This window comes from Aotus nancymaae, unplaced genomic scaffold (assembly GCF_030222135.1).
Source record: "Aotus nancymaae isolate 86718 unplaced genomic scaffold, 86718_ANA_hifiasm-v0.15.2.pri h1tg000041l, whole genome shotgun sequence".
Taxonomy (NCBI): domain Eukaryota; kingdom Metazoa; phylum Chordata; class Mammalia; order Primates; family Aotidae; genus Aotus; species Aotus nancymaae.
The window spans coordinates 26,573,576-26,588,633 of NW_026988455.1; the positions used below are offsets into that span (position 1 = coordinate 26,573,576).

The 15,058-nt window shown below is 42.6% G+C and overlaps 1 pseudogene; it reads left to right on the forward strand.

The window, feature by feature from the left end:
* The first annotated feature begins 4,931 nt into the window (after positions 1-4,931).
* Positions 4,932-6,640, forward strand: LOC105725326 (D-ribitol-5-phosphate cytidylyltransferase-like; annotated as a pseudogene).
* The last annotated feature ends 8,418 nt before the right edge of the window (positions 6,641-15,058 follow it).

Sequence of the window (15,058 nt, forward strand, 5' to 3'; positions counted from 1 at the left end):
GTGCTATTTGAAATTCTGAGCACAGAATCACGAGCAATGATAAAATGGTTGTTGGGATAGACCAGCCACTAAATTTTGGGTAGTTTGTTTCACAGCAGTTGATAGCCAAACAAACAAAATTAAAACAAACAAACAAACAAAAACCTGTGTCATTTGCATGCTCAGGAACTGCAGAGAAAGGGAGGCTTCATCTGCGGCAGACCTAGCCCATTCTCTCGATCCCAGCTCCGTGGATCTTAGTGAGATCTTCATTAGCATCTTTCATCTTACCCGTTGGTCACCTAGCTATAGTGATGCCATAGACATTGCATAAATTCTCCCTGGTCACCCCTTATAGACAATCCTCTTCTGCTTTTCTTGGGATATTCATGAGCCCAAACAAATGGAGTGAATACTTGTACATCTGCTGGGACAGTGTGATGGTTCATTTTATGTTTTAACTTGTCTGGGCCACCATACTTGGATATTTGGTCAAACGGTATTCTGGATGTTTCTGTGAAGGTGTTTTTTGGATGACATTAATGCTTAAATTGGTGGATTTTGGGTAAAGCAGATTTCCCTTTATAATGTGGGTGGGTCTCATCTAATCAGTTGAAGACCTTAACAGAGCAAAGATTGATCACCCTCATTCTGCCTTGTTGAGCATTAAGGGATTCTGCCAGCAGGCTGCCTTCAGCCTCAAACTGCAACTTCCCTGTGTCTCTAGCCTAGTGGCTACCACCATCAAATCTTGACCTCACTGAGCCTCCATAGTTGTGCAAGCTTATTTCTTAAAACAAATCCTTCTCTTTCTTTATATTCATAACCTGTTGGTTCTGCCTTTCTGGAGAACCCTGACCAATACGGATGGTAAGACTCCTTGCATATATTCTTTGTGTTGGTCAGTAGAATATGCTTGAGACTGTCTAAGCTGGGACAGTAGTGAACGACTCTCTGTTACATGTATTAGAATAATTATTAGATTGAGAATTTGGAGCTCTGGATCAGCCTCTGGCTCCACTCCTCTCAACCTTGGGAAAACCAATCAACCTTCCTGGGTCTCAGTTTCATTAAGGGTATAGCTCTCAAAAACGTTGTGCAATTTAAATACGGTTATTAGGATGAAATAACAATGGAGCCCCTGTTACTGCAATAATGAGCGCTTAATCATGATCCAGGTGGGGACCATATAGTACGTTTTTTAAAAATTTTTAATAAAGAGTTTTTAAAAGTGGGCATATTTTGAACTTTCTACTTTCTGCAGCTTAGTTGTATGAGTTGAATAGAGGTGGATTCTGGGGGTTACCATACTTAACCAATTCCCCAAGGACAATAAGTGGCACACCTGTTCACATTTACTCTTTTATGGCTTGGCCTTAGAGCCAATAAAATTATAGTTTGCTCAATTTGCTTTCATAATGCATCGATTGCTTTTAATAATCCATTTTCTCCCAAGTGTCTGAGTGGCCTGGCGATAATGGTCACTTCAGTGTCAGAGTCCACAACTTAAAGGAAAAGCCAATCTGATTCTCTTTTACTAAGAGGCCTGATGTAGGAGCTGGTGGCCTCTGTGCCTGGCCTGTTTGCTTTCCGGTTTTAGGGCAGGTTTGCTAGAGTGCTTATTGGCCTGTGTAAGCACGGTAGCCCCTCGGCCCTAGCAGAGCACTGAGGAGCAATCTGGTGGCTCTGAGCACTCCCAGAGCAGTGCCTCAGATCATTAACTGCCCACTGAGGAGGGTTGGCTTGGGTCACTTTTATGATATAAAGTAGCTGTGACCCAGAGCCTGTGAACAGAGGAGTTTTCCAAAGTGACGTGGACACAGACTTTGCAGTTAACACTTCCTAAATGCTTTCTGACTCCTGGGAAGACCCCCTTGGTCTTGCTTGCTGGGATCCAGTCTCTGGACAAACACCGACAGTGGATTGATTGCTGCTGTAACGCGTGGAGTTTGGGAACCACAGAGATTTAAAAGCAGAAAGGCTGTGACCTTAGAGATCCTGGGTTTAGTGGTTTTCAAACTTATTTTTAGTTGTGGAGCCTTTTGTTCAGAAGAAATGTAGGGCAGAGGCACAACATGGAAAGCAGGCAGAAGTCTGCGCATCAGGTTAAGTTGCCAAGAATAGAAGGCTAAAGACCAATATCTCCTGGGGTTCTTCCTTAACTCTCACGAAGACCCCAACGATGGAGCCTCTGAGGATCAGTGGTGTGGTCCAGCTTCTTCCTTCCACACGAGAGTAAACTGAGGGTCTGCCCCCAAACATGCAGTGGGGCAGCCTGGGTTATTTCTTCCAGAGGCCTCTCCTGGAGGATCTCTCTACTGCCATCACTCTGCTTTTACCCACAACTTGCAGCAGTGCAGCATTTTGTTTATCTGTCCTGTTGTAAATTACGGCGATGGCTTCCCATGATCTCTTGGAAACAGTTCTGAGGTCACATCTTCTTTTTAGAAGTACTCTAGTGGAGGGACTGAGTCCTAGCCTAGGAGTTGGCTGCTCCATGTTCTGGTCCTGCCCTGCTTACTGTGGAGCTTAGTGATGATGGGGAAGTTGCTTTCTTTCAATGGGCCACAGTCTCTTAACCTGGAAAATGAAGATTGCAGCGTCTGAGGTAAGAGTTGTATTAGCTTCTTGTTGCTGCTGTAACAAATTAACACACAGTGGATGGCTTGGAGCAACAGAACTTGACTCTGTCATGGTTCCAGAGGCCAGAAGTCTGAGTGCAGTTAGTTTTACCGGCCAAAATCAAGGTGTCAGCAGAACCCCCAACCCCACCTTCTGCCCCTGGAAGCTCTAGAGTAGAATCCACCCCTGCCTCTCCCAGCTCCTCGAGGCTGCCAGCATTCCTTGGCTTGGGGCTGCATCCCTCTACTCTCTGCCTCCATGGTCACCTCCTCCTCATCTCCTCTTCTGTCTCCTCCTCTACTCTCTGCCTCCATTGTCTCCTCCTCTTCTCCCTCTCTCTCCCTCTTATAAGGATACTCGTACTCATGATTGCATTTAGGGCCCACCTGCTAATCCAGGATACTCTCCCCATCTCAAGATCTTAACTTAATCACATCTGCAAAGTCTTTGCAGTGTAAGGTAATATTTTTAGGTCCCATAGATTAAGACCTGATCTCTTTAGGAGCCATTATTCAGCCCACCACACCAGTCAACCTCAGCGCTCATTTTTAGCACTCAGGGGATGTGCTCTATGCGAAAATGCTTTCTTTATGGCAAAATGCTACGAAATGCATTTTTAGTGTAATAATGATAATATTTATTTCACTAGCAGAATATACATGAAAATAGCATAACAGAAAGTGATATTAATAACAATATTAAGACTAACTGGGATTTTACAAGAGGAAGATGGGAGACACAGATTTGTTCTCCAGCAAATTTGTTTATTGAGTTCTCCAAACAAATTTGTTTATTGTTCTCCAAATAAATTTGTTTATTGAGTTCCTACTGTGTGCCAGGGCTCTTGTAGGGCCTTGAGCTCCTTTAGTGAATAAAGCAGCCAAAGACCCCTGGCTTCATGGAACTTATATTCTAGCAATGGGACAGAGAATAAACACGCTTACTAGTAGTAAATATAGATAATCCCTTAGGGAGTTGGACAAAGAATGCTTAGAAAAAAGCAATAAGAGAGTGAGTGCTCGTGGTCAGGATGGGGTGGGCTGGGGGCCTCACTGAATGGAGATGTCTGAGCTGACCTGCAGGAGGAGTGAGGGTTGTATGCCTGCAGGTGTCTGGAGGGAGGGGCATCCAGGTTGAACATGGCTGTGAGAGGCTGCGGTGGACACTTGTGAAAACTGTTAACAGAAATAAAACAGTCAATGCTCAAGTTTTAATTTTTTTTAAAACACAGTTTCTCTGTTTGCCTGCTTCAGAGATCATGAACTCAAAGCTTCCAGAGGTCCGACACATCAGCAAGGCAGGCCTGGGGGAGGCGATTGGAAGCGCTAGAGATGGCTGAGAGGTCCTTACCCCACGAAGCCAGAGCTGTTCATCTCTGCAAGTTGTAAACCTGGTGGCTGGGTTTCAGAAGCTGGATGTCCAAAATGTCCATGTGAAATTTCCCAATATTGAGATGCAATAGAAATTCATATATTAAAATGGTGCACCTTGGCTGGGTGCTGTGGCTCATGCCTGTTGTCCGGGCACTTTGGGAGAGGGGGGCGCATTACCTGAGGTCAGGAGTTCAAGACCAGCCTGGCCAACATGGTGAAACCCCATCTTTAATAAAAATACAAAAATTAGATGGGCGTGGTGGCACGTGCCTATAATCCCAGCTACTTGAGAGGCTAAGGCAGGAGAATCGCTTGAACCTGAAAGGCAGATGCTGCAGTGAGCCGAGATCGTGCCATTGCACTCCAGCATGGGCCAGACAGTGAGACTGTCTCAAAAAATAAAAAAAAATAAAAAAAAGAAGCTTGGGAGGCAGAGGCGGGTGGATCACAAGGTGAAGAGATCGAGACCATCCTGGTCAACATGGTGAAACTCCGTTTCTACTAATACAAAAAAAATTTGCTGGGCATGGTGGCGCGTGCCTGGAATCCCAGCTACTCAGGAGGCTGAGGCAGGAGAATTGCCTGAACCCAGGAGGCGGAGGTTGCGGTGAGCCGAGATCGCGCCATTGCACTCCAGCCTGGGTAACAAGAGCGAAACTCCGTCTCAAAAAATAAATAAATAAATAAAATAAAAAGAAGCGGAGGCGCTGGGCCCGGATGCGGAGGCCGTAGCTGCGCAGCGAGGGCAGAGCCTCAGACGCTGCCGCGGCTGTCGGAAACATCCCCTGCTGGGTAGCAACACCCGGACCGGGGCAGCTCAGGGGGGCGCCTTCGTCTTCCGCGCTCTGCGACTCTCTCGGTGGTCTGCTCTTCACCCCGCGAGCAAGGCCGAGGGTGGGAGCAGCGTGGGGTCGCATCGGCCGGGAGCTAGTGTGGCCCGCCGCTCCGCCCGCAGCCATGGAGCCCGGGCCGCCGGGCAGCTCCAGGCCCATGGAGCCGGGCCCTTGCCTGAGCGGTCGGCGAGGCGCGGACCAAGCGGCTTCCGCCTCACTGCAGAGCGCGGCTCGGGCCCAGCCCGGGCGCCACCCGCTCGCCGTGGCTGCGGTGTTGCCGGCCGCGGCGTGCGGGGAGAGGATGGGTGTCCCCACCCTGAAGCAATTCTGCCCATCCTGGAGAGGCCGCTCATCAGCTACACCCTGCAGGCCCTGGAGAGAGTATGTTGGATAAAGGACATTGTTATGGCAGTAACTGGAGAGAACATGGAAGTAATGAAAAGTATTATTCCGAAGTATCAGCATAAACGCATCTCACTGGTCGAAGCTGGAGTGACCCGCCACAGGTCAGTTTTCAATGGACTAAAAGCACTGGCGGAAGATCAACTCAACTGTAAACTCTCTAAGCCAGAAATAGTGATTATCTACGATGCTGTGAGGCCATTTGTTGAGGAAGATATCCTCCTTAAAGTCGTCACAGCTGCTAAGGAACATGGGGCAGCAGGAGCCATTTGACCTCCTGTATCTACTGTCATTAGCCCATCTGCTGATGGTTGCTTAGACCACTCGCTAGAACGTGCAAGACACCGAGCAAGTGAAATGCCTTAGGCTTTTCTATTTGACGTGATTTATGAAGCATATCAGCAGTGTAGTGACTCTGACTTGGAATTTGGAACTGAGTGTTTGCAATTGGCCCTAAAATACTGTTGCACTAAAGCCAAACTTGTAGAAGGATCACCTGACGTCTGGAAGGTGACCTACAAATGAGATGTGTATGCGGCTGAATCAATTATTAAAGAAAGAATTTCCCAAGAGATTTGTGTAGCTACAGATACAAAGGAAGATAACAAACATGTAAGTCATCTTCTTAAAGAAGTGCTAAAAAGTGAATTAAATCATGTAAAAGTTATATCTGAGGCTCTGTGTCATGCTGGCAGAGATCTTCAGCAATTCATCCTGGATCAGTGCTACAATTTTGTGTGAATGTTGTGACTTCTGATTTTCAAGAAACCCAGAAGTTACTGAGCATGCTTGAAGAAAGTAATCTTTCCATTTTATATCCTGTTGTTGTTGTTTCAGTTCATTTTCTTGATTTTAAATTAGTACCTCCCGGTCAGAAAATGGAAAACCTAATGCTGATTAGAGAATTTGCAAAGGAAGTTAAAAAAAAGAAATATTTGGTTATGTGGCCTTCTCATATCTTACCCACAGAATTCTACTGAGGTGGTGTGTTATTAGGAACAAATTTTTCCATCTGGCCTACAACTTGGAACTGGATGAGCAGAAGCTACAGGAGAGTTTAAGGCAAGGTGCTATCATTATTGCTTCATTAATCAAGGAAAGAAATTCTGGTCTCATTGGTTGGCTACTGATAGCATGAAGAACACGGAAAATTACCTACTTCCTAAAACATCTACCTGAGTGTCTTTATTGTGCTTTATCCCCACCCCACCCCCACTGTGTGTGGTAGAATGTTTCATTTGTCTTTTATATCTTCTCTATAATTTGTAGGATGTGATGCTTAGATTATAAAAGCATATTAATGTTTATGAAAAAGAATACTTTTGTGTATGACAAATATTAATTTCCTGAACCAGAAAAAATAGTAAATAAGTGGAAAATAATAGCCTTCAAATGAATCTTTTCACAAAGATATGAAAGGGCAAATAGAAATAATGATGGGTGAGCTATTCTTTCAAGGAATGTGAATTTAGAAAACTTCAGCTATTATCCTTACTGTTAATTAATCACACTATAATGAAGCTAACGGATAAACTTGAGAATTGTTCTCACTTCTATAATTTTTCTATCACCATGTGATATTTTGTCTTTTTGTCTTGTGTTAAAAATTTCCACACCTTAATAAAAAAGGGTTGGGGGGTACCAGGGAAAAATAAAAAATAAAAATAAATAAATAAATAAAATGGTGAACCAAACTAAACATACTGGAGGGCCAGATTCAGCTCACAAGCTGTCATTTTTCAACTTCTAGTTTATGAGATACATTCACCAAAATTTAGCATGTCTGTCCTACCTACGATGGGTAACAATTTCTGCTAAGTTCAGCCTGAGGAACTCAGAGTGGAGGATATCAAGGTCTGCACCCCCACCTTGAGATGATGCAGGGCACACTCTGCAATGGGGGTCCCTGTTGTCCTTCCATGAGGCTCTCTGACATCGGCCCACCCTGGCCACCCTCCCTTCTCCTCCTTTTGTGCTTGGGCTCAGCACTCAGCCTGGTCTTTGGTCAGTTCTTCTCATTTTGTTTTTGTGTGCTTCACTTTATTTCATAGCACGTTGTAAGAATCTGAAGGAAAGGATCATTTCAGAATTCACTTGAGAGGTTTTTCCTTTCTGAATTTCAATAGTTTTGGGGGGTATAGGTGGTTTTGGTTACATGGATAAGTTCTTTTTTTTTCTTTTTTTGAGACATGGTCTTGCTGTGTTGCCCAGGCTGGAGTGCAGTGGTGCCATCTTGGCTCACTGCAACCTCCACTTTCCAGGCTCAGGTGACACTCCCACCTCAACCACCTGAGTAACTGAGATGGGATGACAGGCACATGCCACCACATCTGGCTAAATTTTGTATTTGTTGTAGAGATGGGGTTTTGCCATGTTGCCCAGCAGGTCTCGAACTCCTGGGATCAAGCAATCTGCCCACCTCAGCTCCCAAAGTGCTGGGATTACAGGCATGAGCCACCATATCTAGCTGATATATTCTTTAGTGGTGAATTCTGACATTTTGGTGCACTCATCACCTAAGCAGTGTACACTGTCCCCAATATGTAGTATTTTATCCCTTACCCCCTTCCAATCTCCCTCTCCCCCTGAACTTATAAGTGAGAACATATGATCAATTGGTTTTCCATTCCGGCGTTACTTCACTTAGAACAACAGCCTTCAGTTCCATCCAAGTTGCTGCAAAAGACATTATTTCATTCCTTTTTATGGCTGAGTAGTATTCCATGGTGTATATATACCACATTTTCATTATTCACTTATTGGTCAATGGGCACTTAGATTGCTTCCATATCTTTGCAATTGCAAATTGTGCTGCTATAAATATGCATGTACATGTGTTTTTTTCATATACTGATTTCTTTTGCATAGGGTAGATACCCAGTCATGGGGTTGCTGGATCAAATGATAGTTCTACATTTAGTTCTTTAAGGAATCTCTATACTATTTTCGATAGTGGTTGTACTAATTTACATTCTCACCAGCTGTGTAAAAGTGGTCCCTTTTCACCACATCCACTCCAACATCTATTGTTTTTTGACTTTTTAATTTAATTATGGCTATTCTTAGCAGGAGTAAGGTGGTATCGAATTGTGGATTTAATTTGCATTTCCTTCACAATTAGTGATGTTGAGCATTTTTTCCTATGTTTGTTGGCCATTTGTATATCTTCTTTTGAGAATTGTCTGTTCATATCCTTTGCCCACTTTTTGATGGGATTATTTGTTTTTTTCTTGATGATTTGTTCAAGTTTCTTGTAGATTCTGGATACTAGTGTGTAGTTTGCAAACATTTTCTCCCACTTTGTAAGTTGTTTGTTTACTCTGCCGATTATTTCTTTTGCTGAAGCTTTTTAGTTTAATTAGGTTTCAGTTTTGTTTTTGTTGCATTTACTTCTGGGACCTTAGTAGTAAATTCTTTGCCTAAGCCAATTCCAGAAGAGTTTTTTCTGATGTTATCTTCAGAATTATTATGGTTTCAGGTCTTACATTAAAGTTCTTGATCCCTTTTGAATTAATTTTTGTATAAGGTGAGAGATGGGGTCCAGTTTTATTCTTTTACATGTGGCTTTCCCGGTGCTCTTTCCCCCTTTATGTTTTTGTATGCTTTGTCAAATAACAGTTGGCTGTAAGTATTTGGCTTTATTTCTGGGTTTTCTCTTCTGTTCCATTGATCTATGTGCCTATTTTTTTTTATACAAGTACCATGCTGTTTTGGTAAGTGTCGCCTCATACATAATGTGAAGTCAGGTAATTTGATGCCTTCAGATTTGTTATTTTTGCTTAGTATTGCTTTGGCTATGAGGGCTCTTTTTCAGTTCCATATGAATCTGGGGTTTTTTTTCCTATTTCTGTGAGGAATGATGATGCTATTTGGTTGGGAATTGCATTGAATTTTTAGGTTGCTTTGGGCAGTCTGGTCATTTTCACAGTATGGTTTCTTCCCACCCGTGAACATGACATGTGTTTCCATTTGTTTGTGCCATCTATGATTTCTTTCAGCAGTATTTTGTAGTTTTCCTCGTAGAGGTCTTTCATCTTGGTTACCTACATTGATAGTTTTCTTTTTTTCCTTTTCTTTTCGCTGCTGTTGTAAAAGGAATTGGTTCTTGATTTAATTCTCATCTTGGTCATTGTTGGTGTATAGCAGTGCTACTGATTTGTGTACTTTAGTTTTGTATCCTGAGACTTTGCTAAATTCATTTATCATATCTAGGAGCTTTTTGGATGAGTCTTTAGGATTTTCTAGGCATACAATCATATCACTGGCAGTGACAGTTTGACTTTTTTTATTCCAATTTGGATGCCCTTTACTTACTGCACTTGTCTAATTGCTCTGGCTAGGACCTGGAAGGCTTTTTATATTGCTTGATAGAGCAAGCAAATATGAAAAATTATATAAATTGCAAAGCACTCTGAAACATCGGTTGTTTTCATTGTGGATGCCAGTAGATGTCTAGCTATTATTGCCAGCATTGGAGTAAACTTAGAGACCAGCTGTAATTTTTTTTGTTGTTGTTGGTTCCTTAAGGTGATGCAGGACTCACCCTGCAATGTGGGTTGTGTAGGAATGGCAAGTTATCACCTCCTTTTTGAATAACTTCCCTGTTCTTCTAGTTGTTTTTGTTGAGCAAGGTGGCAGATACTGCTACTCTTCATCAATGTCTGGGTTCCTTCTGCTTGCAGACACTCAGGAAGATTGTACCTCCCTATCCACTTGAAGTTAAGCATGGCCATGACTTGTTTTGACCAATGAAATAAGAGTGGAAATGACATGTGTTGTTTCCTCAATGAACTCTTTAATTGATAGTGTGCAACTCTCCATTCTCTTTTCCCTGCTTCAGCAAGGGTAGAACCGTTTTGTGATATGGTGGCACAATGCTGAGCCATCACATGGGGGCCAGATACCCTGGAGAGTGGTCCTGATGGTTCATGCCACCAAGATTTGGGGGTTATTTGTTGCCATAGAATAATGCAATAATGCAGCCATCTTGACTGATACAATTTTTTTTCCTTTCCTCTTTTTTTTTCTTTTTTTTGAGACGTAGTGCCCAGGCTGGAATGCAGTGGCATGATCTTGGCTCACTGCAACCTCCACCTCCTGAATTCAAGTCATTCTTGTGCCTCAGCCTCCTGAGTAGCTGGGATTACAGGCGTGTGACACCATGCCCGGCTAATTTTTGTATTTTCTGTAGAGACAGGGTTTCCCCATGTTGGCCAGGCTGGTCTCAAAGTCCTGACCTCAAGCAATCCACCTGTCTTGTCCTCCCAAAGTACTGGGGTTACAGGTGTGAGCCACTTCACCCAGCCTGATACAAATTTTGTGTATGCAACTATATGTGTGTGTTAGGCCATTATTTAACAAAAAGGCACTACATTCTATAGAAAGAGCACAGACTTTGGAAGTAGACTTGGGTTGCTATCCTGGCCCCACTGCTTGTTAGCTGAGCATCCTCCAAGACTCAGTTTCCTTATTTATGAGGTGGAGAAGCAATGAGTAGGACCAGCCGTGCAAGTTATGCATTATACAGCACCTTCAGGTTTTAAGTGTGTATGTAAAGTATGAATCTCTTTACTAAGGTGAGACAAGCAGGTGCCTACAGCACAGAAGCTAGTGAGGTGCTTGCTGTCAAGTTCATGCAGGAGTTGCCATGTGTTACAGATGACTCTCAGTAGTAGGCCCTGGAGGAAGATAAGAAGATGAAGCAGTGATGGCTCTGACCATCAAGAAGCTTATAGTCTCCTGTGGGGAGAGGAACCGATGTTTCTATAGGTAAGCCCCAGAAGAAGTGATAGATGTTTGAATGGCAGGAGGCGGCAGGAGGTGTGGGAGGGTCAGGAACAGCTGGATGGCTGAGTGTGAAAGATCGTGGGTGTTTACCAGATGCAGGAGAAAAGGTGGAACCTTTCAATCAGGAAGGAAAACAGAAATAAAGGCACCAAGGGATGATGCAGCTTGGGTTATCTGAGGACAGGTAGAAACTTGGGAAAGCTGAGAACAAGGTTCAAAGTAGAGATTGGCGTGCAGTGGACACAGTGGGGACAGGAGTGGGTCGGTGAGATTTGAGGGGAGTCATGGGGGCTAGAGAGTTAAGAGGAAGTCAGATTGACATGACAATAATATTTTTTATTATTTTAAAATATGCACAATCTCATGACTTTTGTGAAAACTGCTTTAAAATTACCATTAGTGTTTGTTTCGGTTACTATAGCTGTGTAACACATCACACTGAAGTTTATGAGCTCAAAATGACCATTTTGTGATGCTTGTGGTTTCTGTGGGTCAGGAATTTTCAGCAAGGGAACCATGGAGAGAGTTTATCTTTGCCTTGGAAGGCCCATTCATGAGCATGTCTGGCACCTGGCTGGGAGGACTCAAACACTAGGACTGCAGGCTGGAGTGGGTACAAGTGGCCTTTCCATGTGGCTTAAGCTGCCTTGTGGCATGGTCATCAGACTTCTTACTTGGTGGCTCCAACCACAGGTGTTCCAGCAATCAAGGTGAGTCTATTGTGACCTAGCCTTGGAAGTCATGCAGCATCGCTTTGCTTCATTCTTTCGGTTACATGTTAAGTTACAAGCCTCTCTAGATTCAAGAAGAAGAAACAAAGACCCCACCTCTTAATGAGAGCAGTGTCCAAGTCACGGTTTAGAAAGCAGGTGAATAGAAGATATTTTGCCGCCAACTTCGGAAAATACAATCTGCCATAACACTCAATCATTTTATGCAAACGATGCATTCTGCTAATCTCACTGAGTCTGATATCGTAAGTGTATTTTCGTGTGTCTAAATAGTGACCTACAGCGTCGACATTTTGGAGTGTTGACAGGCACTATCTTCAGCTACTTCTCCATTGTGAGTTCCACTGTGGGTGCCAGAGGGAGATGAGGGTTTGCCGGTGATACTCAGTCCATCCAAGACTCAGGCAAAAGTTTCCTGCCGGAAGCCGTTCATCAGAGCACCCATTTCCTTCTGGAGCTTCAGGCTGCTCCTCTCTGAATGGAGGGAGTAAACTAGATGACATTTCAGCAATTTCCTCCAGCTTCCTGATTTTTATTTACAAAAGGATTGACCTGCGTCTTTTCCCTCTGCAATCAGAGTAAGAACTGATACTTTAATGAAAATTTCACTGCTAGCCCTGAATCACCAACTTTTTAAGAAATTAATGCAGCGCTTGCCTTTCAGTTTGTGTTAGCTGTGATGCTGTGAAAACAAAGCAGAATAAAATAAGAAAAAAGGAAAAGGGGCTTTAGGGGCGAGAGATCAGGCTGGGTTATCCGGGGTGTTTGCTGATGCCTTTTCTGTTCAGATCCACAGTTGTCAGCAAACTCCCAATCCACATTGGACCGTTGTCAGTGAAGAAGCCGGAGGCAATATTTACCCCCAACCAGGCTGAATTACAAATTATTGGCTCAGCTAGACTAAACTTGGACTCTTGGAAAAAACTTGCCAGTGCCTTTTAATAGCTGAGTCAGTTTAGAGATTTGGATGCAAGGCAATCAGTATTCTAGACACCGCACTTAGGAAAATTCCAAATTCATTCGAATAACTTGCGACATAAATAACTGGATTTGCTCTTGATCTATCCTTTGTTTCCAAGCACTGTACCAGTTATTCTGGCAGAAAAAGGAGAGAGAGAGAACATTTTATCAACTCATTTTGCCCTTTTTCACCTGACTAAATGTGCACTGTGAAATGAACTGGGGAAGAGGCAATACTTTGGTTTATTTAATCAGCATAGAGGCTTAAAGTGTCCAGCAAAAGAATCCACACATGTAATGGAAATGGAACTCTATATCAAGATTAGTCACCATCCTAGATAGATAAGCAATTGATCATTGCACTTTACAGTCACAGATGTTTCTGCTGTCATGTGATACAGGCATTCCAAAAAATCCTGAGTTCTGCAAAACTGAGCACTAATCATAACAGGGCTTTTTTTTTTTTTTTTTTGCACTCTTGTAACTAGACAGCAACAACAGATAAACAATCATAATGACATGCTAACACATTAAAAAAGACACATTAGGCTCGGCGCAGTGGCTCACGCCGGTAATCCCAGTACTTTGGGAGGCCGAAGTGGGCAAATCACGTGACATCAGGAGTTTAAGACCAGCTTGGTCAACATGGTGAAACCCTATCTCTACTTAAAAAAATACAAAAAATTAGCCGGGTGTGGTGGCACCCAACTGTAGTCCCAGTTACTCGGTGGGCTAAGGCAGGAGAATCACTTGAACCCAGGAGGTAGAGGTTGCTGTGAGCCAAGATCATGTCACTACACTCCAAAAAAAAAAATAAATAAAAGACACATTAAGTTTCTAAAAAATAAATACTGCTATAAGACTTTCCCTTTAAAACAATGATGAAAGTAGTTTGATTGAAGCAGGTGTAAGGAGGGAAGAGCCTGCTGAGTTCTGGAGACGGGGCGGGGATCCTGCAGTTTGGGGAGAACTGAGCAATGCACTGTTCTGTTGTCATACAGAGCATGTGGCCGAACTCAGTGGAGAGGAAGAACATAAGGGTGCATGTGCATCTTGTACAGTCTAGTCTCATTTTCCTTTGTGGCTTGCAGCATTCAGCCCTATGAGTGTATCATACTTGGTTTTCATTTGTGTTCGGCTTTAACACACTAGGACTAATCACGTATTAATCTATGTAAGTCCTGGGTTATATTTCCAGTTATTCCATCATTTGTTAATTACATATGAAACAGTTGATACGCATTGTGCCAGAACTGACTGGATTGTGTTTATGTTCAGGCATGAGCTGGTTACAACTAAGGTCAAGGGAATTTGCAAGGCATACTGGCAGGCTGAATATTGACAAGAGTGCCCCGGTAGGCTTTCTTCCACTTTCCTTACATAATTTTCTCTCCTCTTATCCAGAAGATAACCTTATACTATCTTTTCGTATTGACTTATATTTAGTATTATTTTATTTAAACACTTCTCTCTTTTTTTAAAAAAAAAAAAGCATTAAATTCATATGTACAAATCTAGATAGTTTAAACAAGGCTAATGAAAAGTTTCAGGGTAAACAAATCCAGGCTCAGATAAAAAGAAGATGTTTGGTGTCCTAGTTTCTTTTATTTTAGCCACCATTGGCAGGGGAAAGTATTATCCTGAAGACATATAGATAATTTAGGAAAAATAAAATTTTCAGCTTTTTTTTTAAGGCGATTTTAAGGCCTGGCAAAATTCCAAACATGTTTGCTGTTTTTCGTTAATTTTTGCTGAGCACTCTGTCTCTTAACTTCAGAATCTTAGTTCAAGGGAGGCTTAACCTGCACAATATATTTCTGATTATTTGTATATAACTCAGCAAAATGGTGTTTGGTCAGAATTATTTTTTCAACTCTTTAATTTTCAATGAACCTCATGTTTTTTTCCCCACATTTCCTTTCTTTAATAAATGTCCTTTTTGTGGACATTAAAATGTTTGCATTTGGAGAGGCTCAAATTTTGTCAGAACATCAATATTCCCAAAGTGGGACATGATGCATTTCCCATAAGGAATGCTGGGTTGTTTAGAAGCTGGAGGTGTGGCTTGGAAATCTCTGGCTAATTCTCTTATTACTTGACTTGCCTTTTTGTTGGTGGTTCTTAAAGCTAATACGGTATTATGAGTGATGGTGAGACGCATGAACAAGAACAAAAGGCAATCCACCATTCCTATTGGCCTCCACTCCCCTTCATAAAAACATAAACTCAGTCTCTAGTGGTTATTTTAAAAAAGGGTACCTCTGAAAGAACAAGTTTCAAGAATCTGAAGTATTTTTCATGGACTGAGAAAGTCACAAGAGTATTTATGATCTGTCAACTTTGAGATAGTGTGAAAGACTGTTGGGCAGTT